Source organism: Callorhinus ursinus, unplaced genomic scaffold (genome assembly GCF_003265705.2).
Source record: "Callorhinus ursinus isolate GAN/ISIS: 27379988/994484 unplaced genomic scaffold, GSC_fseal_2.0 scaffold6, whole genome shotgun sequence".
NCBI lineage: Eukaryota > Metazoa > Chordata > Mammalia > Carnivora > Otariidae > Callorhinus > Callorhinus ursinus.
The window spans coordinates 20999867-21014785 of record NW_027397068.1 but is presented as its reverse complement, the minus strand read 5'-3'; the positions used below and the strand labels follow the sequence as shown (position 1 = coordinate 21014785).

The window sequence follows — 14919 nt, the reverse complement described above, 5'->3', positions numbered from 1 at the left end:
AAGCGTCCGACGTACGGAGCCATTTATGGTTAACAAACAGGACATCTGTTTCACTTTTTCAAATCTGGGTTTGAAGTTCTTAATTTTAACCAGTCACTCCAATCAAAGTTAAGAGTTCTGAGAGAGTGGTTCTTACGCTGAACCACAAAGGGGGTTTAAGTGCCCAGGAAGGTCTGAGTTTAACCTCCAGGAAGCAAAGGGACCCGAGCTAATACTGCAAGTCTTGGCCGGTGCCCAGGCCCCGCACGTTGTGTGACCGCATCACGAGGTGAAGAGCCGGCCTCGCGGTGCCACCTACGGGCACAAATGGCTGGACAGACGCGGTGGCGGCATTTGAGTCTTATTCTTTCTAGAAACAATAATCGTTTCTGGTCCGCGGTGTGGCCCTGCAGGCTGACCACGTGGTATGGTGTGCGGCTGCTGAAGAAAGCGCCTTCTGTATAATGTTTGTGAAGTCGAATTGCTCAGATTGGAATCCTTTATGAAGAGCCCTTTTGTGTGCACAGTTGCCGAGTTTTTTTGGTAGTCACTGAAATTTTTGTGATTTTAGGGGACCTCAGGAGTTTACTTTGGAAGCATTGACACACCTGGCACTTAGTAGAAATGCTATTTTCACATTAGGATGTTGGTTAAGGGGTACTATTTGGAATCAGACTATACTACAGGCATGAGGACTAGATTCATTCCATGTTGTTTTAAATTGCCGAATTAAAAATGTAGTACTTGAAAATATTGTGCTTGGCAATAGACTGTTTACTCTGTGTCCTGTTTAATAAGAAAATTTAATTCAATAGACTTGAGAAATGAATTTGGTGTAAATGAGGATTCAGTATTCAAGAATAATAGCTGGTTATTAAGAAGAATCTTTTTATTCCTTTCATTTAATAAATGGTACTAAAATAAATACTATTAGGTTTTTGTAATAGCAAGAAAGCTGTGGATTTTAATACAGAGCAGAAAACATACCAATATTTTGGGTATCATGAAACAAAACCATCTATTTTATGAAAGCAATTTTTTATATTATTAAAATAAACATAAGAGAAAATGGCAAAACATAATTCATAAAATAAGCCACTCTGTGAAGCAGAAGTATTAAGGAGTGAAAAATTATGTCTGCTTACCATGGAAAGGAAATGGACATTCTTTAAGAAGGTGCTTTGTATGTCTGAGACATCACAAGCATTATACATACACTCTGTTCTCTGGTGGGTGCCTGTGGTTAGTAATCATTTTTTATCAAACAGCAGGGTATATAGTCACACAGACCCATATAAATGATCAGAATGCAAGTTAGACCTCCCAATGGGTAAGCTTAATTTATGTTTGGAGTCATTTTGAAATATTCTGTTTTGTTTTCCAGTGGATAAGTGTACTTCCTTTCTTCTTTTAACTCTGTCATTCTTCACTTCACACACTTCTCCAGAGCTGCAGGATTAGGCTACCAACTTTACATCAGATTAAAAAGATGTAATGAGGATAAATGATTTACAGAAGGAAAAAGAGCATGGCTCATATTTTTCTAAACGTTTTCTACCTCTGAATGAAAATAGAAATAAACACAGAAGCACACAAGATGAAAAGCTGAAATTGATTACCCTTTTATGAGTCTCAACTCCAATTCTTTGTATAAAAATTCTTAGGACAATTTTTATAGCTGCAAATGTGGAAGATGAAATGTCATCAAGTGGCTCTGTGTGTGTTGACAGGATTTTCATAATGAACAGGTTGCAGTTTGTTTGATGTGTATATCACACATCTGGCTGGAAGTTACTAATTTACATTGTCTTAGCAAATTAAATAGATGGCTATTGATTCTCTCTATGGTAGCAGTGAACTACCACATACATTTGTTTTCAAGGCTAGTTCTCTATGAAGCCTGAGAATGATAAGTGAATTCTTTCCAAATAGGCCACCTCAAACAATGTACTTAAAACAACAAGCCCCCCAAATAATTTGACAGGCCAGATGTTTCCCCAATTTAGACATGTTAATAGCATACATTTTGAAGGGATTGTCATATCATGAAAGTAGAGAGAATTTTAAATAAGCATTGGTTAAATGAAGGTTTACACCTTCATATTGATGGAAACTACATTCATAAGAGACTCATTTTTCAAATTTCCTGTTGGCCAATTTATTGTTGAAGTTAATATATGCCTAGAAATACCCGTCATTATTATCTGACAAAAGTGATGACGAATAGAAATATTGAGTAACCTTGTTCTAATAAGCAGCTGCAACTGCGAATATAGGAATTTTAGAGGCAGGGGGTAACTGCCTTTGTATGACCATCACACAAAATGTTGGTGTTCTGAAAATCTAGAGAGAAGGAGAGGACACTATGATCAGATTTTAAAAATTCTCTTAGTTTTTCTCTGGGTGCTTGAGGGTCCCTAAAGCTAATACAGCTCTTCATTAAAACTCAAAAACAAAAACAAAACAAAAAACTCCTTTCAAACCAAAAGACAGATCAGTTCATGATTTTCTGTAAGACACACATATCCTGTTAGCTTTATGTTCCACCTTAAAAAAAAATCACTCTTATAGGTCTTGAGTGCCCACAGGCTTTGGAATAAGTGTTAAGTATGACAAGCCACACTCCCTGATTATTTCCAGGAGGATAGATGAATGGAGGTAGTATCTAGTAACAGTGAATATTGGGGAAAGTCCAGACAAGTATGGAGAGTACAAGGAATTCTGTATGAAAACTGAGTAGTTTTCCTGAATTCATATTTCCTTGAGTTTGTTTAATTAGTAGTATTAATTATTCATTGCCAGTTCAGAGGGAAAACATTAGTGCTCAATGTGAAGAAAATTGAAAATGTGGAACACCCAATAAACTACGAAAAGTAATTTCTAGAAAAATGAAGAAGAGTCTTGATTCTTTTTATGTTTTTAAACTTCATATGTTATAAAAATAAAACTTTTAAAATCTACTTTTAAGGATAAACCAATGAAGTGTAAAAATCCCATTTTAAAATATTTAAGAACAATACTTTTCCAAACATACAGAAAAGTTGACGGACTAGTACAATGAATACCCATACACACATCATCCATAATATAAGCCATTTTTGTTTTATTCCTGTTTCTACCTATATGTATGTTTATTAGTATGTGCATTTTTCTCCACTGAATTATTTCAAAGTAAGCTACAGACATCATGATTCTTCATCCTAAATAACATTCTCCTGCATAGCCACTGTGCCATTTATGATGGCACATTTAAAGGGTTCAAAATCACTGTGTGTAGAAGGTTGCAAAAATATACATGAGATCTAGTTTACTGATGCCATTAAAAACAGTCTGTCACTGACATTCATCAAGTACTCACTGATACATGACCTCAGTCGATTGATTGATAGATGATATTTTGCGAGGGGACTTCTGTGGGACATAGTTGTAAAACCTAGTGTATTTTAAATTAGACTTCTAGTAAGAATTGTTAAGTTAATAAAAGTCTGGCATTTTTTTCTGGAAAGTAAAATAGATTTTGAGAGTGATTTTGGTAACTTTGGAATCAGACAGATTTAATACTTTCAACCATTTTTGTTCATAAAGAAGGCTTCTCTGCTTATATCCTAAGTTTAGGATAGAACATTGTTTTAGTGGAAAATCTCACATACTGTTTTAGAGTGATTCACTGAACACATAAAAGGACTTTTCTATGATAAAATTTCTATTTCAGTGTTTCAAAAAGCAGAACAAATAGACAACACTAATGATTTACATTAGTGGTTTATGCAACACTATCTACTAAATAACCCTTTGCATTTGTAGAAAAGTTTGGGCAAAATGCCAAAGGAGACATACTTCCTTCATGTAAAAGAAAACAAAAAAAGGTCTCTATATTGTAATTATTGCAGGTCCAATATTTTTGCTTTTCTTTTTATAAAACCGCTATAGTTCCCACATTTAAAAAGGGTCTTTAAGTGTTAACATATTCTGTGAATTTAAAGCCTTATGAATTCTTATCGCAAAGCAGCAAATGTTAAAATATGCTCATGTTAGTTTGCTCTTTCAAGTGTATTAATAGTGCTGAGTTAATTTGGGCGTTTAAATTAAAAATTATCTTTTTATTAATGTAAAGCCCCAGTGATATTATTGTTTTTACTACTAGGAAATTTTAGAAAATGCTTTTTAAAAATTTGACCAATAATATATATAGTTATAGAAATAGATTTTATTTTTCTGGCTAGCAAAACCATTTTTAATATTATAAATAATGTCAAATGAAGTGCCTTTTGACTTAGCAAGCTATAGCAAAATATACTCTCATGCCTTGGATCTGTGGAGCACTTGTTGCATAGAATTAATTTTTTGATCATTAAAAATAATAATCATGCACTAATGTATACCCATAAATTAGATTTGAACCTTAATTGTGTTTAATCTTTATTATAATAATATTGAACATCAAAGCCCCAGTTGTCCTTTTCAAATGATCTTTTAAGTAACTGAATGATTATAGAAATGAATTGAAGACACATTTGTATGAATCGTAATTTATAACAACTAAAACTATTAATAGTAATTAATAGTGATTTTATAACTACTAAAACACTTTATTAAAAGAAAGAGCTGGGGCATTTAGCCTGTTTTATAGTTCATACCAACAGTACTCACTTAAATAATGTTATCCTTCATATCCTTTTTACTTATTGTAATTTTTTATCAAAATGATTGTATTTAGTTTTGAATTCATCATTTATGTTAAAATTTTGTATTATTATTACAAATGCTGAATGCACCATCATTACAAAAGCTGAATATTTCTTTCAAAGTGCTGTCACATTCATTACATAGTTCCTTTGACAGCTCCGTATGAGGGTTAGGGCAGGGATTTTCTAGGTGAGGAAACTGACATCAGATATGCCGAGTAAGAGTAAGCGGGGAGGGGCGCCTGGGTGGCTCAGTTGTTAAGCATCTGCCTTCGGCTCAGGTCATGATCCCAGGGTCCTGAGATCAAGCCCCACATCAAGCCCCACATCGAGCCCCACATCGAGCCCCACATCAAGCCCCACTTCGGGCTCTCTGCTCAGCAGGAAGCTTCTCCCTCTCCCACTCCCCCTGCTTGTGTTCCTGCTCTCACTGTCTCTCTCTCTCTGTCAAATGAATAAATAAAATCTTAAAAAAAAAAAAAGCAAGCAGGGAAGCCAGGATTAAAGCCTGGGGTGTTGACGCCTACTGTATGCTAAGTTTCTCTATATGGAGGTGGTAATCAGGCATGGTTGCGAGGGAGAAAATGTCTGGGAGAGAGGGATGGATTTAAATGGGTGAGGCCTGTGGTGTTCAGCCTACCCCAACTTCTGGAGAGACTTTCATCTGATTTCATGATGGAAAATTAAAAAGCTGTTTCTGTGTTGCTACTTCACGAATATGTACAGATATTGACAATTTCGTGGTTCAAATTTAGCAATGCTATCTTCTCAATAATATTCAATTAAGAATATATCTTTTACCCCCATAAGTCTCACTAAGGACATTTTCATTTTGTAAGAAAAAAATGTGGCCTTGCAAACATTTCAGTTTCTCAGCGAGTTGCTTGCCTTTAGTTTACATAGATACATTATTGCTATTCCTAATTATTTCATTTCTGCAACCAGATTTAATATTTTATGTTTTTGTTAAACGTGTTAAAACAAATGTCAGTGGATTGGCAAGCTAAATCATCCTTTTCATCAGACGAGGCACAAATTACCTCCCATGGCAATGGGGTATTTCCTAGATGGTGTTCTGCTTTTGAGGGAGAATGGCAGGAGAGGTTGTCCCCTGGGGATTCTGTTGGTGGAGGGAGGCTAGGGATGGAGAGCCTCCCAACACACTCTGAGCAGGTGAGTCATCCTTGGCCCTTTGGCGATGCAGCTCCTGGGCTGCTTCACTCTCCTCAGTCCTTTGTGGCATCCGTTCCTTTCTTTGTTGTGGCCCTGACCTGGAGGACATTGAGTCACAGGACCTCTTCTTTAAAAGGATCCTATGTGGAGCCCACTTGGTATGGGCTAAATGACCAGCCTTTCCACTCTTCTCTGGCTGTTGGGACAGAAAGGGTTCTGATCTTTGCACCTTATCATGGAAAAACATGATCATTTTTGAATGCTCAAAAACCATACCTTCCTGAAGGTAGGGATATACATGTTATTATGAACGGACAAATTCAAATGAAGCTTTACTTGAAATCTGGAAAAGTATGTTTTCATCTTTTGACTTCATCTATTTGACTTCACTATTTGTGTTGTGAACACTGTTATGTTTGATTCAAGGTGTGTGTGTGTGTGTGTGTGTTGGGGGGGTGGATTATGCATATCTTGATGATTTAGTAACAGACTGCTATTTGTTTCCATGTATCCAGTGCTTTCCAGTTTGTTGTCTGTTCTCATGCCACATTGGCTTGTGGCATCTTTCCAGGTGAGCAGATAGTGTTAGAAAATTCATCTGGGTTGAAGTGCTGGTGTCTATGCCTAAGTAGTCCAGCAAAAAGGATTGGCTGGAGTTTAGATGAAACCTGGAAATGCTTGAGTGCTTATCAGTAGAGGAATTTCATTCTTTCTTATCTGAAGGGGTAACTTGGCCACTTCCTTTCCCCTGCCTCAGGCATTCTGAGGTCTAAGGAGCTGGCTGGGGTGAGACAGGTGGTCCATGGTGATGGCAGGGCTAAGGGGGATGAGAAGAGGACTTACTTTTATAGGGCATTGACAACGTTTAGGGTCTGGCTGAGTCTGGGCCATCTGTTTACCATCTGTGACTTTTATTCTGGGAGGTTATATCGCAGTTGGATTGTGATTTTGTCTTTATAAAAACCCACAGTATCATTTGAAGCAACCTGCAAGGGAAAGGCGTGGGCTTTGGTGTCAGATGGATCTGGTTTGAATATGCTTTACTGCATTATAACTATGAGACTTTGCGCACAGCCTCTGTTTGAGCCTCTGTTTCCCCATCTGTGCAATGGGGATATTTTTACCCACCTTTTAAGGATTGAGGAGGATTAAATGAGATAATGTATATACAGCACAGAATCTGGCAGAAAGGAGGTGCTCAAAATAACTGTTGTTATCAGCTCTTGCCAGTTATGTGATGTCAGCTGAAATAGTTTGAACAGAGAGGAGTAGTTCCCTTTTTAACTTGAATTGCTAAATCTTCAAATTCACAAATTTAAGTGTTTATCTTCCTTCCCCTCCCCAGTTCCTCAACACACACATCTCCAAGTATTGTGCTCTTTGTGGGTGGTGGTTTCTCTAGTTTGATTAAGCTCACCCTGTTTTTCATTGCTGTCGTTGTGTGCTCTATGGGGAGCTGAGCTTTGTGTTTGGAGGGAAGGAAGCCAATATCTATTGAGCACCTTATTTGTCCCAGGCAAAGTGGAAGGTGCATTACATGGTGCTTTGCAGGGAAAAAGAGGGATCTAGGAAACCAAGCTTTTATCACATTTCTCAAGTTAATTTGGTTGGAGCCAATGTTTTGTCAACTTTACCAATGTCAGTAATTATAATTTAAAGTGAGTAAAACATGTAGTACTGGCATTTTTGATGGTGTCCAGTGGAACCCTTTGTATATTTCCCTTTACTCTGTATGGACTGGGTATGGCTAAATCAAGTGTTTCAGAGAGTATGGCAGAGTGCAATGATTTATTGCATGAGCACATGAAGCGGAGGTCTTGGTGTCTCTTGAGTAGTTTACAATTTAGTTTGAAAAGTAGAAGAGTTCCATTTAAATATTTAAGACTCAGATTAGCACAGTTTGAAATGATATGGCACACTTGGGCTATTTGTTGAGAGCAAAAATTCAGAGAAGCTTGAATGGTGGAACTATTAGGGAAGAAGTAGAATGTCGGGGTGGAAGCAGAGGTAGGGTCTTTTGAGACGGAATGGTGACATACGCATATGCACATTTGTCTCATTGGTCTTTTTTCCATGAACATTATAGCACAACTAGTATTGCTCTTCAAATTAGATTCAGTGCCTGTCTCGTTCTTATCTGACCTGGTTTTCTTTCCTTCTCTCACCTTTTTACCCTGAACTTTTTTGTTGGAACTGAACATGCTTCATCAGGTTTGGTGATTATTTTCTCTAAGCCTCTTACCTTTCTCAAATTAGTACTGGTATATATCTTGAACATGTTCACCCAGCCTTAGTAACATATATATATAACATATATTTATATATATTAGCATCTGGTATATAGCATCTAGACCTAGAACACAGTTTTTTAAAAATATATTATTTATTTATTTGAGAGAGACAACACAAGTGGAGGCAGGGAGAGAGGGACAAGCAGACTTCTCCGGGGACCCTGACATGGGACTCGATCCCAGGACCCTGAGATCATGATCTGAGCTGAAGGCAGATGCTTAACTGACTGAGCCACCCAGGCACCCCAAGGACACAGTTTTTAAAGTTGTAAAGGATGTCAGTATTCTGAATGGAATGTAGAATCTTATTGAAATGAATACACAGTATTGCCACATGTATAATGGTTGTATTTTAAAAATTATTTGTAGAAAGCAATGTGAGGTAAACATTAGGACAATGAACATCAGCAGATTGGAGGAGAGGGAGGTGCAAAGAACCTGATTCTTTGGTTCCAGATTTGCAGGGCCAGCCAGAAGGCCTCCCCAGTGCTGGGTTTGACATCATAATCATAATGCTAGTAGAATATGATGCAGTCTAACCCCTAGGCTTTTTAGTTAGATGTTTCAACCCTGATAACCATTGGGATGCATTACAAGATACTTGCAAAACATATTATGAAATGAGATATCACTACTTTATTATGCAACATAGCATATTAGTTAAGAGCTTGGGTTATGGGTCTATTGCCTATTGGAATTCCAATGCTGCTATTGGCTATCTCTGTGACTGTGAGCAAATTGCTTACCTTGTTATTTTTTTTAACATGTTAAATGTGGGTAGTAGTAATATCTATTTCATGGAGTTATTGTGAACATTAAATCAGGAAATGTGTGAGGTTCTTGGCCCTGTGCCCTACACAAAGTAACATTGAGTAAATGTGAATTATTAGGGTGGTTATTTCAGTGAAATTAAATAAAATAATTTTTGGCTTGCCAATAAATGCAAAATAAATGTCTGTGAGTCTTTGGGCTGAAGGAGGGAAAGCATGAGTCTTAGGAAGACAGAGCATTGCCCAAGAATGAGAAATCACCAATCATGCTGATCCATCTGGAATGGATTGTTAGATCCTACTTCAGATGATTAGGACTAGTGGGCCTTTAAGCATTCATAAATGTTTTCTTGAGCACCTATTATGTGTCAGGCACTGTGCCAAGTTCTGGGGATATCAAAATGAATGAGACAGTACCTGCTGGAAAAAGAAATAAGCACAAGTACAAGCTCTATCCCAGCATGATTTCCCTATAGGCTCGCTGATGACAGATTCCTTCCTGGAGGGAAGCTCTTCCATCCACAATTAGAAGAAAGCCGAAAGTGCCTTGACACTCTTAAGGTCACCTGGGGAATAAGCTTGCAGGTGTGGTCATACTCCCCTTGGTTAGATGGCGGGGAGGGAGTGGAGCAAGGAGAACAGCTGAGCCCCTGGGGAGGGCTGTGCATATGTGTGTGTGAGGGAGATCATGATGGGCTGCAGGGTAAGGGGTCCATCTTAAGTCTGACAAAAACACTGTTGCCCACGGTGGGTCCTGTGTATCTCATTATGTCAGCCAGAGAGAGCAGTTGTGTGTGCCAAGTTGATTTTTATCCTGTGGGAATGATACTGAGCTGCTTTTTGTTCTGCTTTGAATGGAGTATTTCGGTGTTTTGTAGGGTTGACTTCTAATAGGATTAGGAATCTTAGTGAGTTTTAAAATGAAGAATCACATGAGAATCAAAACAGTCTTTGCAGATTTATTATATTAAAAAAAGTTTCTAGGGATGCCTGAGTGGCTCAGTCGGTTAAGCGTCTGCCTTTGGCTCAGGTCATGATCCCAGGGTCCTGGGATCGAGTCCCGCATCAGGCTCCCTGCTCAGCGGGGAGCCTGCTTCTCCCTCTGCCTCTGCCTCTCTCTCTCTGTCTCTCATGAATAAATAAATAAAATCTTTAAAAAAAAGTTTCTAATGATTTTTAGGTCTTTGTAATATTTTTAACTTTTTTTTTTTTTTTTTGTAAGGGGTCATTCCCAGGCATTGCTGCCCTGCCCTGGAAAGACTGTGGGATTGTCAGCTGCAAGTGAGGGAGGGTAGAAAGGTGCTCTGTTTGTTGCCATACTTAGACAGTTCAGGGAATAAGAAGGACTTACATTTGAGGGGCTGCTACTTTGTTCCAGAGGCTCAGAGAAGCCAAGTAACTTAGCCAACACAACACACCTATTGAGTGGACATGCCAACCCAGGCACAGGACTCCAGGGCCCACCTGATTTCCTCTTTGGCATGCTGTCTTTAAGTTGGTAACATTGTACTAGGGTGAACCATATGTAATTGCCAGTTATGTACATTGAAGCAATCCAATATTGGCAATTTCATAGGATTCCACCTAATACTTGGGAAGTAATAGAACACTTTGAAGAGATTTTGCAAAAGTCTATGGATAGTTTACTAAAAGAGTTCAATACGGGGTCTCCACAAAATGACCTAATAGCTTCACAGAAGTTTTGGTGCACTTAGAACCTAGTCAGCTGCCATGCAATGTGCTTAATCCCTGGGCCCAACCCCACCTCCCCTTTGCCAGTTTAGGCATCAACAGTTATGACATTCTCACAGAACAGCGATCCATCCCCACAGAACACTATTTTATTTGGAACATCTAATATTTTACCAGGATTCAAATGGGCATTGCTGTCTTTATTGGAAAGATATTTTCCCCTCTGATTGATTGTTAAATGGATAGAGACTGTGAAAGGATCTCTCTCTCTCTCTCTCTCTCTCTCTCTCGCTCGCTCTTTTTCCTGGGGATTTCTTGTTCAAACAGAATTTGTTGTATCCACATCAGTAAAACCATGCTAATATGGGCTGCTGGCCAGGCCGTGGAAATAGCCTCATTATATTGAACTGGATGTCATAATGGTACCCATTAAGGTGGGATTCTCTCTCTGTTTGTACTTTTAAACCCAAGTCCCTTGCCACTTTTTACATCTCTCTGAGAATAGCAACACTCTCTGGTAATGCAATCTGAGAATGTGCTGTCTCTTGCCCCCTCCTACTGAAAATCATTACAAAAATAGAATCCCTGCTTCTGAGCCTTTTTGGGGTTTACAGCGTGTTGCTGCTCCTTGGTCATTCATTTTACTCTCTGCCCTTGTGATGATTATAATGTGTTCTGGTGGCTGAAGTTAAGAACCCATGAGATTTACTTCTTTCAACACTCTCATTAATTGATATTGGTGTCCAAATGTACGACAGGAAAAGAGCAGCTTTTTTTTTCTTTGAAATGAACCAAATGCAACACAAGGTTTTGCATTTTAAATTTTATAAGGCGTTCAGAGACTAAGACTGTTGAAAGTCATAGCATTTCTATTAGCTGTTGAAATCTTACTATAGTCCTGGCAAAGTGAAGCATTTGTTGTGCTGGATTTGGGTAATGGAACCCTGTAGGGTTCCAGCTCAGGAATGGTGGAAGGATGAAGCCCACAAGCAGAGGGCAGAGTGAGTGTCAATTTCATTCCTCCAATTAGAGCAGTTAAAGAAATAAAATGCAGGGTAGCATTTTATTGTGAGAGCTAATTGAAAATCAGGGGAAAATATTTAGATACGCTACATTATCATCTCTTTTCTATTTGTGTCTCTTCCCTGTTGACTCAATAGGACCTTCATTATAAACAAATCTCTATCATTAGAATTAGCTTAATTTTTGTTGCTATAATTAAGAGGATGGTAAGAAGTGTTGTAGAGTGTAGTCCTTCCTTCTGCAAATGGGATGGTTCTTGCCTTCACTCAGCAAGTCTTTCCCCAGTGCCTAATGGGTGCCAGGGTCTGTAGGAGGGTTGTGGTGTGACCAACATGGACAACGTCCCTACCCTCATGGAGGGTAAATTTTAGTGGGAAGGAACAGATAGTACTTATAAACAAATAAATATGTCCTACAATATCATGAAATGAAAGGAAAAAAATGAAGCAGGACAAAGAGTGGTCAGGGAAGACCTCTCTGAAGACTCTTGAATGAAGGGAGGGAGCCAGTCATGCTGAGACCCGTAAGAAGAGTATTCCCAGCAGTGGGAAGCAAATGCAAAAGCCCTGGGGTAGAAACAAACTAGGTAAGTAAGTCGATGAATGAGAAGGTCACTGTAGCTGGAGAAGAGAAAAGGAAGGGAAGGGCGTAAGAAGTTGATGCTAGAATGGGCAGGGTCAGACCATGCTGGGTCTTGAAGGCTTTGGGAAGTCACTGGATTTTTGAGCAGAGGCATGGCATAAACTAATTTAAGCTATGAAAAGGTCATCTGGCTGGTGTGGAAAATAGGCTTTGGGAAAGATGGAAGGTAGAGGCAGGGAGACTAGTTAGGAAATGATTGCCATTGCCTAGGCGAGGGAAGATGATGGCTTGAAAGAGGGAGGTAGTGATGGAGGGTCAGATTCAGGATGTGTTGAAAGTAGACAAATAGGGTTTGCAGATGGACTAGATAGAAGTTGTGAAAAAATGAGGAGTCAAGGTCAACATCTAAGTTTTTAGCCTGAGGGGCTTAGATGAATGGTGGGAAGGGGCAGATTTGTAGGCAGGGGCAACAGTCAAGGGTTGTGTGTGGGCATATTTAGTTTTAGATGCCTGTCATTCATTTAAGTGTTAGTAACAGGCAGGGAGTTGGATCTGGGTGTCATGGAGTGGGGAGGTCTGGCTGGAGATGGGGGGTCATCAATGTATAGGATTTAAAGCCAGCAAGAGTGCATGAGATCCCTGGAGAGTGAGTGGTAACTGAGATGCAGCCTGAAGACCAAGCCCTGTAGCTCTCCATGTTGTGGGATCTGCAGGAGCAGGCCGTGTCCCCAAGGAGGCTGAAAGGACATGAACAGGGATCGGGATGGGAATAGTCTGGTGAAATATGCAGTAAGGCTGGGCCCTGGGGAAAGTGTGAAGTTTGTCTTTGGAATGTCCCCTCCCTTTACAGTGGTTTTCCCTCTTCTCTGTGGGACCCTTTCATCTGATTTCTTTAGTTTTCTTATCCCACATAACAACGGCTTCGGTTTTCAAAATATGGTCCCCTGACTGGCAGCATCAACACCATCCCCCCCCCCCCCCCCCCCCCCCGCCCCAGGAGCTTGTTAAAAATGCAAATTGTAGGCTCCTCCCTAGACCTGCAAATAAGAAACTCTAAGGGGTGGGGCTCAGCAGGCTGAGTTTTAATAAACTCTTCAGGGGCTTCTGATGCATGAAGTTTGAGAACCACTGCTCTAAAGAAAGTAGCTGATAAACTGAACCAAAGAAAAATAACAGATGAGACTTACTCTGTTAACCTTTTCTGAGCCATCTGTCTAAAGCCAAAGAAATAAATATCTAACAGTAGATTTTAAGCATAAACCAGTAGACCATTCTTGAGATATCTTTGTGGGGGCCAAGGAAACTTCTCAAGTCCTACAAGTCATAAATGCAGGCAGCTGCCTATTGTATCTCTGGCAATGAACTCTAGTAATAACTATATAGTCTGTGTAGTATTGTATAAGCTCTCTGACTCCAAATATAAAGGCAATGAAAATTTGGGCATTTTGGTGGACAATCCAAAATCTCTAGTGATGATAATTCAGAACTTATTTTGTTTAAACACTTACTTTGTTAAAAGTTGTTTATTTTTTAAGATTTATTTATTTAGGGGCGCCTGGGTGGCTCAGTCTTTAAGTGTCTGCCTTCGGCTCAGGTCATGATCCCAGGGTCCTGGGATTGAGCCCCGCATCGGGCTCCCTGCTCCGCAGGAAGCCTGCTTCTCCCTCTCCCACTCCCCCTGCTTGTGTTCCCTCTCCCGCTGTGTCTTTCTGTCAAATAAATAAATAAAATCTTAAAAAAAAAAAGATTTCTTTATTTATTTTTGAGACAGAAAGAGAGACAGAGAGAGAGAGCACGCACAAGAAGGGGGGAGGGGCAGAGGGACAGGGAGACAGAATCCTCAAGCAAACTCCCCGCTGAGTGGGAGCCCCTGGCAGGGCTCCTCCTGGGGCTGGACTTGGGACCCTGAGATCATGATCTGAGCTGAAATCAAAGAGTCAACTGCTCAACTGACTGAGCCACCCAGGTGTCCCTTTTTAAAGTTGTTTAAACACAACTTATCTACCAGGCAATTTAAAATGCCTCAACAGCAAGGCATATAATAATAATAATAATAATAATAATAATAATAATGATAATGGCAGAACATTTGTTGAATTGTGAATTTTTATTCATAAAATACACCTCAAATTTATTTTAGCCATTTAAATAATAGAGTTTAATGTATATTTAGTCAAGCATTACAGTAGTAAGGGTTTAGGGAGATTAGAAATAAATGAATCCAATTAAAGAACACGTCTGTGAGATTTGATATGTCATAGGTATGAATGAACTGTTTGCACAGCAACTGTAAAGAAACCGTTAATGATTAACTGTCTAGAAGAGGTTTAATCAAGAATAAATGCTATAGGACATATTTTAAAACATTTAAGTTAAACAAATGAAGATCTGTGCATTTGAAAACATCGCATCGTGCCATCATTTTTGCTGTGTCTTTTCCTGGTGAGTTCACAGCCTGAGGTTCTACTTTTCTGTTATCTGCAGAAATGCCCGTGCCTTTGTGTTGTGTTGAAAAGGGCAGAGATTTCAAAGGTGCCATGAGGTTTAGCCTTGTGGGGTCTCTCCACAAACTGTGGGAGTTTTGGGACCCTCTGGTCTTGAGTTTAGAATGCAAATTTCCCAGTGTTGTGGGAAGATTATTTCTTTGTGATTACAAGTATTTTTTCTGTTCTAGGAGTTTGTGTGAAGTTGAAAATAGGAGGTGTGCTTTTTCAGCCTCTATGC

General features: G+C 39.2%; 1 protein-coding gene across 1 annotated transcript in view; it reads left to right on the top strand.

The window, feature by feature from the left end:
• Window positions 1–14919, top strand: part of SIM1 (SIM bHLH transcription factor 1) — a 65574-nt gene that overhangs the window by 16885 nt on the left and 33770 nt on the right. The gene's annotated exons all lie outside the window — the stretch shown is intronic.